Raw genomic sequence first — 10,170 nt, 5'->3', positions numbered from 1 at the left:
AAATTATCATATAAAAACATGTTTTATAGAGTTTATGAAACATTGGCTTAAATGTAATGTATGAAAGTAATTATTGCTAAATAAGAAACATATTCTCTTTCTAGTAGTGAAGGTTTCAAGATACTAACATGAGAATTGAGTATTTAATAAGCAATTAAAAAAATGAATTTGTAAAATACGCCAAATCTACCATATAAAAACATGTTTTATAGTGTTTATGAAGTATTGGCTCAAATGAAATGTATGAGAGTAATTAATGCTAAATCAGATCCATTTTCTCTTTCTAGTGGTCAAAGTTTCAAGATACTCAATTGAGAATTGAGTGTTTCATAAGCCATAAAAAATTTGATATTGTAATATACGTTAAAATTATCATATAAAAACATGTTTTATAGAGTTTATGAGGTATCAGCTTAAATTAAATACTTGGAAGTTAATAATCCTAAATATGAATCATTTACTGAATTCATTGGTCATGGTTTCATGATACTAATTTTTTTGTTTCACTGATATTAAGTTGCTACCAATTATGTTCAATAACCATTACACACACATTGCATAAATCCAATATTATTATCAATATCTTCTAGTGTATTTTCAAAATAATATGTTGATACTTTTCCAAAGTGGTATGAATGCAAATTCCTGTCTCAGCAAGCCTTGGGTGAACTGCTGCACTGCAATCTGAAAAAAATGTTGTCAGTTAAATATGTAAAATCGGTGGAGAATTAATTGAGAATTGATTGTTTTATAAGCAGTTAAAAATATGAATTTATAACACGAGTCAATATTATCATTTAAAAGCATGTTATAGTGTTTATGAAGTATCAGCATCAATGAAATACATGGAAGTTAATAAAGCTAAATAGGAATCAATTACTTAATTCAATGGTGTTAGTTTCATGTCAATTAATTGAGAATTGAGTGTTTCATCAACCATAAAAAATTTGAATTTGTAATATACGTTAAAATTATCATATAAAAACATGTTTTATAGAGTTTATGAAACATTGGCTTAAATGAAATGTATGAAAGTAATTAATGCTAAATCAGATCCATTTTCTCTTTCTAGTGGTCAAAGTTTCAAGATACTCAATTGAGAATTGAGTGTTTCATAAGCCATAAAAAATTTGATATTGTAATATACGTTAAAATTATCATATAAAAACATGTTTTATAGAGTTTAAGAGGTATCAGCTTAAATTAAATACTTGGAAGTTAATAATCCTAAATATGAATCATTTACTGAATTCATTGGTCATGGTTTCATGATACTAATTTTTTTGTTTCACTGATATTAAGTTGCTACCAATTATGTTCAATAACCATTACACATACATTGCATAAATCCAATATTATTATCAATATCTTCTAGTCTATTTTCAAAATAAGATGTTGATACTTTTCCAAAGTGGTATGAATGCAAATTCCTGTCCCAGCAAGCCTTGGGTGAACTGCTGCACTGCAATCTGAAAAAAATGTTGTCAGTTAAATATGTAAAATCGGTGGAGAATTAATTGAGAATTGATTGTTTTATAAGCAGTTAAAAATATGAATTTATAACACGAGTCAATATTATCATTTAAAAGCATGTTTATAGTGTTTATGAAGTATCAGCATCAATGAAATACATGGAAGTTAATAAAGCTAAATAGGAATCAATTACTTAATTCAATGGTGTTAGTTTCATGTCAATTAATTGAGAATTGAGTGTTTCATCAACCATAAAAAATTTGAATTTGTAATATACGTTAAAATTATCATATAAAAACATGTTTTATAGAGTTTATGAAACATTGGCTTAAATGTAATGTATGAAAGTAATTAATGCTAAATCAGATCCATTTTCTCTTTCTAGTGGTCAAAGTTTCAAGATACTCAATTGAGAATTGAGTGTTTCATAAGCCATAAAAAATTTGAATTTGTCATATATGTTAAAATTATCATATAAAAACATGTTTTTATAGAGTTTATGAAACATTGGATTAAATGTAATGTATAAAATTAATTAATGCTAAATCAGATCCATTTTCTCTTTCTAGTGGTCAAAGAATCAAGATACTCAATTGAGAATTGAGTGTTTCATCAACCATAAAAAATTTGAATTTGTAATATACGTTAAAATTATCATATAAAAACATGTTTTATAGAGTTTATGAAACATTGGCTTAAATGAAATGTATGAAAGTAATTAATGCTAAATCAGATCCATTTTCTCTTTCTAGTGGTCAAAGTTTCAAGATACTCAATTGAGAATTGAGTGTTTCATAAGCCATAAAAAATTTGATATTGTAATATACGTTAAAATTATCATATAAAAACATGTTTTATAGAGTTTAAGAGGTATCAGCTTAAATTAAATACTTGGAAGTTAATAATCCTAAATATGAATCATTTACTGAATTCATTGGTCATGGTTTCATGATACTAATTTTTTTGTTTCACTGATATTAAGTTGCTACCAATTATGTTCAATAACCATTACACATACATTGCATAAATCCAATATTATTATCAATATCTTCTAGTCTATTTTCAAAATAAGATGTTGATACTTTTCCAAAGTGGTATGAATGCAAATTCCTGTCCCAGCAAGCCTTGGGTGAACTGCTGCACTGCAATCTGAAAAAAATGTTGTCAGTTAAATATGTAAAATCGGTGGAGAATTAATTGAGAATTGATTGTTTTATAAGCAGTTAAAAATATGAATTTATAACACGAGTCAAAATTATCATTTAATAGCATGTTTATAGTGTTTATGTAGTATCAGCATCAATGAAATACATGGAAGTTAATAAAGCTAAATAGGAATCATTTACTTAATTCAATGGTGTTGATGTCATGTCAATTAATTGAGAATTGAGTGTTTCATAAGCCATAAAATATTTGAATTTGTAATATACGTTAAAATTATCATATAAAAACATGTTTTATAGAGTTTATGAATCATTGGCTAAAATGTTATGTATGAAAGTAATTAATAGTAAATAAGAAACATATTCTCTTTCTAGTGGTCAAAGATTCAAGATACTAAATTGAGAATTGAATGTTTCATAAGCAGTTAAAAATATGAATTTATAACACGAGTCAAAATTATCATATAAAAGCATGTTTTATAGAGTTTATGAGGTATCAGCTTAAATTAAATACTTGGAAGTTAATAATCCTAAATATGAATCATTTACTGAATTCATTGGTCATGGTTTCATGATACTAATTTTTTTGTTTCACTGATATTAAGTTGCTACCAATTATGTTCAATAACCATTACACACACATTGCATAAATCCAATATTATTATCAATATCTTCTAGTGTATTTTCAAAATAATATGTTGATACTTTTCCAAAGTGGTATGAATGCAAATTCCTGTCTCAGCAAGCCTTGGGTGAACTGCTGCACTGCAATCTGAAAAAAATGTTGTCAGTTAAATATGTAAAATCGGTGGAGAATTAATTGAGAATTGATTGTTTTATAAGCAGTTAAAATATGAATTTATAACACGAGTCAATATTATCATTTAAAAGCATGTTATAGTGTTTATGAAGTATCAGCATCAATGAAATACATGGAAGTTAATAAAGCTAAATAGGAATCAATTACTTAATTCAATGGTGTTAGTTTCATGTCAATTAATTGAGAATTGAGTGTTTCATCAACCATAAAAAATTTGAATTTGTAATATACGTTAAAATTATCATATAAAAACATGTTTTATAGAGTTTATGAAACATTGGCTTAAATGAAATGTATGAAAGTAATTAATGCTAAATCAGATCCATTTTCTCTTTCTAGTGGTCAAAGTTTCAAGATACTCAATTGAGAATTGAGTGTTTCATAAGCCATAAAAAATTTGATATTGTAATATACGTTAAAATTATCATATAAAAACATGTTTTATAGAGTTTAAGAGGTATCAGCTTAAATTAAATACTTGGAAGTTAATAATCCTAAATATGAATCATTTACTGAATTCATTGGTCATGGTTTCATGATACTAATTTTTTTGTTTCACTGATATTAAGTTGCTACCAATTATGTTCAATAACCATTACACATACATTGCATAAATCCAATATTATTATCAATATCTTCTAGTCTATTTTCAAAATAAGATGTTGATACTTTTCCAAAGTGGTATGAATGCAAATTCCTGTCCCAGCAAGCCTTGGGTGAACTGCTGCACTGCAATCTGAAAAAAATGTTGTCAGTTAAATATGTAAAATCGGTGGAGAATTAATTGAGAATTGATTGTTTTATAAGCAGTTAAAAATATGAATTTATAACACGAGTCAATATTATCATTTAAAAGCATGTTTATAGTGTTTATGAAGTATCAGCATCAATGAAATACATGGAAGTTAATAAAGCTAAATAGGAATCAATTACTTAATTCAATGGTGTTAGTTTCATGTCAATTAATTGAGAATTGAGTGTTTCATCAACCATAAAAAATTTGAATTTGTAATATACGTTAAAATTATCATATAAAAACATGTTTTATAGAGTTTATGAAACATTGGCTTAAATGTAATGTATGAAAGTAATTAATGCTAAATCAGATCCATTTTCTCTTTCTAGTGGTCAAAGTTTCAAGATACTCAATTGAGAATTGAGTGTTTCATAAGCCATAAAAAATTTGAATTTGTCATATATGTTAAAATTATCATATAAAAACATGTTTTTATAGAGTTTATGAAACATTGGATTAAATGTAATGTATAAAATTAATTAATGCTAAATCAGATCCATTTTCTCTTTCTAGTGGTCAAAGAATCAAGATACTCAATTGAGAATTGAGTGTTTCATCAACCATAAAAAATTTGAATTTGTAATATACGTTAAAATTATCATATAAAAACATGTTTTATAGAGTTTATGAAACATTGGCTTAAATGAAATGTATGAAAGTAATTAATGCTAAATCAGATCCATTTTCTCTTTCTAGTGGTCAAAGTTTCAAGATACTCAATTGAGAATTGAGTGTTTCATAAGCCATAAAAAATTTGATATTGTAATATACGTTAAAATTATCATATAAAAACATGTTTTATAGAGTTTAAGAGGTATCAGCTTAAATTAAATACTTGGAAGTTAATAATCCTAAATATGAATCATTTACTGAATTCATTGGTCATGGTTTCATGATACTAATTTTTTTGTTTCACTGATATTAAGTTGCTACCAATTATGTTCAATAACCATTACACATACATTGCATAAATCCAATATTATTATCAATATCTTCTAGTCTATTTTCAAAATAAGATGTTGATACTTTTCCAAAGTGGTATGAATGCAAATTCCTGTCCCAGCAAGCCTTGGGTGAACTGCTGCACTGCAATCTGAAAAAAATGTTGTCAGTTAAATATGTAAAATCGGTGGAGAATTAATTGAGAATTGATTGTTTTATAAGCAGTTAAAAATATGAATTTATAACACGAGTCAAAATTATCATTTAATAGCATGTTTATAGTGTTTATGTAGTATCAGCATCAATGAAATACATGGAAGTTAATAAAGCTAAATAGGAATCATTTACTTAATTCAATGGTGTTGATGTCATGTCAATTAATTGAGAATTGAGTGTTTCATAAGCCATAAAATATTTGAATTTGTAATATACGTTAAAATTATCATATAAAAACATGTTTTATAGAGTTTATGAATCATTGGCTAAAATGTTATGTATGAAAGTAATTAATAGTAAATAAGAAACATATTCTCTTTCTAGTGGTCAAAGATTCAAGATACTAAATTGAGAATTGAATGTTTCATAAGCAGTTAAAAATATGAATTTATAACACGAGTCAAAATTATCATATAAAAGCATGTTTATAGTGTTTATGAAGTATCAGCATCAATGAAATACATGGGATTAATCATCCTACATAAGAATCATTTACCTAATCCATTGGTCTTGATTTCATGATGTTAACTTTTTATTACACTAATATTAAGTTGCTATCAATTACTTACAGTCATTATTACACGTACCTTGCAAAACACCATTATTATTATTATCAGTATCTTCTAGTTTATTTTCAAAATAAGATGTTGATACTTTTCCAAAGTGGTATGAATGCAATTTCCTGTCTCAGCAAGCCTTGAGGGAACTGCTGCACTGCAATCTGAAAAAAATGTTGTCAGTTAAATATGTAAAATCGATGGAGAATTAATTGAGAATTGATTGTTTTATAGGCAGTTAAAAATATGAATTTATAACACGAGTCAAAATTATCATATAAAAGCATGTTTATAGTGTTTATGAAGTATCAATATCAATGAAATACACGGAAGATAATAATGCTAAAAAAGAATCATTTACTTAATCCAATTGTCACTACTACACACCATAAGAACGAAAATAATTATATAACAACTAGTGTGTGGACAACACTGGATAATTTAGAAATTCATACAATCAAAACAAAAACTAACAGACAACCTTCATTTTTAATACAAAATAATTGAAATCTACAGTTGAAACTTAAACACAAATACGAATGTAAAACTGTAAAAAGATATGAAATTTAAGCATAAACAGATGATAACAAATAATAATTATGATAAGCCATACAAGATTGTACAAATTAACAGAAAGTTTTGTACTTTTAAAAAAGAATACACTTGTACAATAACTGAAAAATACCCCTTTTCCATATGAATTTGATGATAATTTTTCAATGATAAATTTAAATTATTTTCTTAATGCATTGGTCGAGGATCAGGACACTGACTTGTGTTAACTTCGGGCGTAAAATATGAACAATTCGTTGATATTATAAATATTCTTTCATAAATGTACAACAAATTCGGTCAAAAGCCTAATAAATATACCGACCCATTCCGGAGAGCAGTGGAACGGTGAACTGCACACAACCAACTAGATTCTTCCTGTGGCAGGTCAGCCGTAGACCACGGTATGGTGAATCTCCCGCCCTCTGTTGGTGTTAATATTGACTTAATAATAAATTGTTTTATAAACAGTTGAAAAAGTGAATTTGTAATTTTTGTCAAAATTATCATTTATATATAGTCTAAATAAAAGATTTTTATAGCATAGGTGAAAAGAAGAATAAAAATTACAAGCTAAAAGTGATTACTAATCTTTTATTCATATATATAACAAATATCAAATGTTTCACAACTATTAATTTATTATCAATTATATTCAATAACCATTACACACACATACATTGGCTTAAATGTAATGTATGAAATTAATTAATGCTAACTCAGATCCATTTTCTCTTTCTAGTGATCAAAGAATCAAGATACTCAATTGAGAATTGAGTGTTTCATAATCCATAAAAAATTTGAATTTGTCATATATGTTAAAATTATCATATAAAAACATGTTTTTATAGAGTTTATGAAACATTGGATTAAATGTAATGTATAAAATTAATTAATGCTAAATCAGATCCATTTTCTCTTTCTAGTGGTCAAAGAATCAAGATACTCAATTGAGAATTGAGTGTTTCATAAGCCATAAAAAATTTGATATTGTAATATACGTTAAAATTATCATATAAAAACATGTTTTATAGAGTTTATGAGGTATCAGCTTAAATTAAATACTTGGAAGTTAATAATCCTAAATATGAATCATTTACTGAATTCATTGGTCATGGTTTCATGATACTAATTTTTTTGTTTCACTGATATTAAGTTGCTACCAATTATGTTCAATAACCATTACACACACATTGCATAAATCCAATATTATTATCAATATCTTCTAGTGTATTTTCAAAATAATATGTTGATACTTTTCCAAAGTGGTATGAATGCAAATTCCTGTCTCAGCAAGCCTTGGGTGAACTGCTGCACTGCAATCTGAAAAAAATGTAGTCAGTTAAATATGTAAAATCGGTGGAGAATTAATTGAGAATTGATTGTTTTATAAGCAGTTTAAAATATGAATTTATAACACGAGTCAAAATTATCATTTAATAGCATGTTTATAGTGTTTATGTAGTATCAGCATCAATGAAATACATGGAAGTTAATAAAGCTAAATAGGAATCATTTACTTAATTCAATGGTGTTGATTTCATGTCAATTAATTGAGAATTGAGTGTTTCATAAGCCATAAAATATTTGAATTTGTAATATACGTTAAAATTATCATATAAAAACATGTTTTATAGAGTTTATGAAACATTGGCTTAAATGTAATGTATGAAAGTAATTAATGCTAAATCAGATCCATTTTCTCTTTCTAGTAGTGAAGGTTTCAAGATACTAACATGAGAATTGAGTATTTAATAAGCAATTAAAAAAATGAATTTGTAAAATACGCCAAATCTACCATATAAAAACATGTTTTATAGTGTTTATGAAGTATTGGCTCAAATGAAATGTATGAGAGTAATTAATGCTAAATAAGAAACATATTTTCTTTCTAGTGGTCAAGGTTTCAAAAGACTAAATTGAGAATTCAGTATTTCATAAGCAATTAAAAAAATGAATTTGTAAAATACGTCAAATTTACCATATAAAAACATGTTTTATAGAGTTTATGAAACATTGGCTTAAATGTAATGTATGAGAGTAATTAATGCTAAATAAGAAACATATTTTCTTTCTAGTGGTCAAGGTTTCAAGGTACTAACATGAGAATTGAGTATTTAATAAGCCATAAAAAATTTGAATTTGTAATTTACATTAAAATTATCATATAAAAACATGTTTTATAGAGTTTATGAAACATTGGCTTAAATGTAATGTATGAAAGTAATTATTGCTAAATAAGAAACATATTCTCTTTCTAGTAGTGAAGGTTTCAAGATACTAACATGAGAATTGAGTATTTAATAAGCAATTAAAAAAATGAATTTGTAAAATACGCCAATCTACCATATAAAAACATGTTTTATAGTGTTTATGAAGTATTGGCTCAAATGAAATGTATGAGAGTAATTAATGCTAAATAAGAAACATATTTCTTTCTAGTGGTCAAGGTTTCAAAAGACTAAATGAGAATTCAGTATTTCATAAGCCATAAAAAATTTGAATTTGTAATTTACGTTAAAATTATCATATAAAAACACTGTTTTATAGTGTTCATGAAGTATCAGCATCAACAAAAATACATGGAAGTTAATAATGCTAAATAAGAATCATTACCCAATTAATTGGTCTAGGTTTCATGATATTTACTTTTGTTTCACTAATATTAAGTTGCTATCAATTACATACAGTTATTATTACACGTACCTTGCAAAAGACCATTATTGTTATTATAAGTATCTTCTAGTTTATTTTCAAAATAAGATGTTGGTATTTCCAAAGTGGTATAAATGCAAATTCCTGTCTCAGCAAGCCTTGATTGAACTGCTGCTCTGCAATCTGAAAAAAATGTAGTCAGTTAAATATGTAAAATTAGTGGAGAATTAATTGAGAATTGAGTGTTCATAAGCAGTTTAAAATATGAATTTATAACACGAGTCAAAATTGTCATTTAAAAGCATGTTTATAGTGTTTATGAAGTATCAGCATCAATGGAATTACATGGAAGTTAATAATGCTAAAAAAGAATCATTTACTTAATCCAATTGTCACTACTACACACCATAAGGAGAACGAAAATAATTCTATAACAACTAGTGCGTGGACAACACTGGATAATTTAGAAATTGAAACAAACAAAACAAAATACTAACAGACAACCTTATTTTTAATACAAAATAATTGAAAACTATTTTACAGTTGAAACTTTAACACAAGTACGAATGTAAAACTGTAAAAAGATACGAAATTTAAGCATAAACAGATGATAACAAATAATAATTATGATAAGCCATAAAGATTGTACAAATTAACAGAATGTTTTGTACTTTTAAAAAAGAATACACTTGTACAATAACTGAAAAATACCCCTTGTTCCATATGAATTGATGATAATTTTCAATGATAAATTGTAAATCTTTTTCTTAATGCATTGGTCGAGGATCAGGACGACTTGACTTGTGTTAACTTAGGGCGTAAAATATGAACAATTCGTTGATATTATAAATATTCTTTCGTAAATGACAACAAGAATTCGGTCAAACGCCTAATAAATATTACCGACCCATTCCGGAGGAGAGCAGTGGAACGGTGTGAAATGCACACAACCCCAACTAGATTGTTCTGTGGCAGGTCAGCCGTAGACCACGGTAT

This window comes from Rhopalosiphum maidis, chromosome 3 (assembly GCF_003676215.2).
Source record: "Rhopalosiphum maidis isolate BTI-1 chromosome 3, ASM367621v3, whole genome shotgun sequence".
Classification (NCBI taxonomy): Eukaryota; Metazoa; Arthropoda; class Insecta; order Hemiptera; family Aphididae; genus Rhopalosiphum; species Rhopalosiphum maidis.
This window is presented reverse-complemented; position numbering follows the sequence as displayed.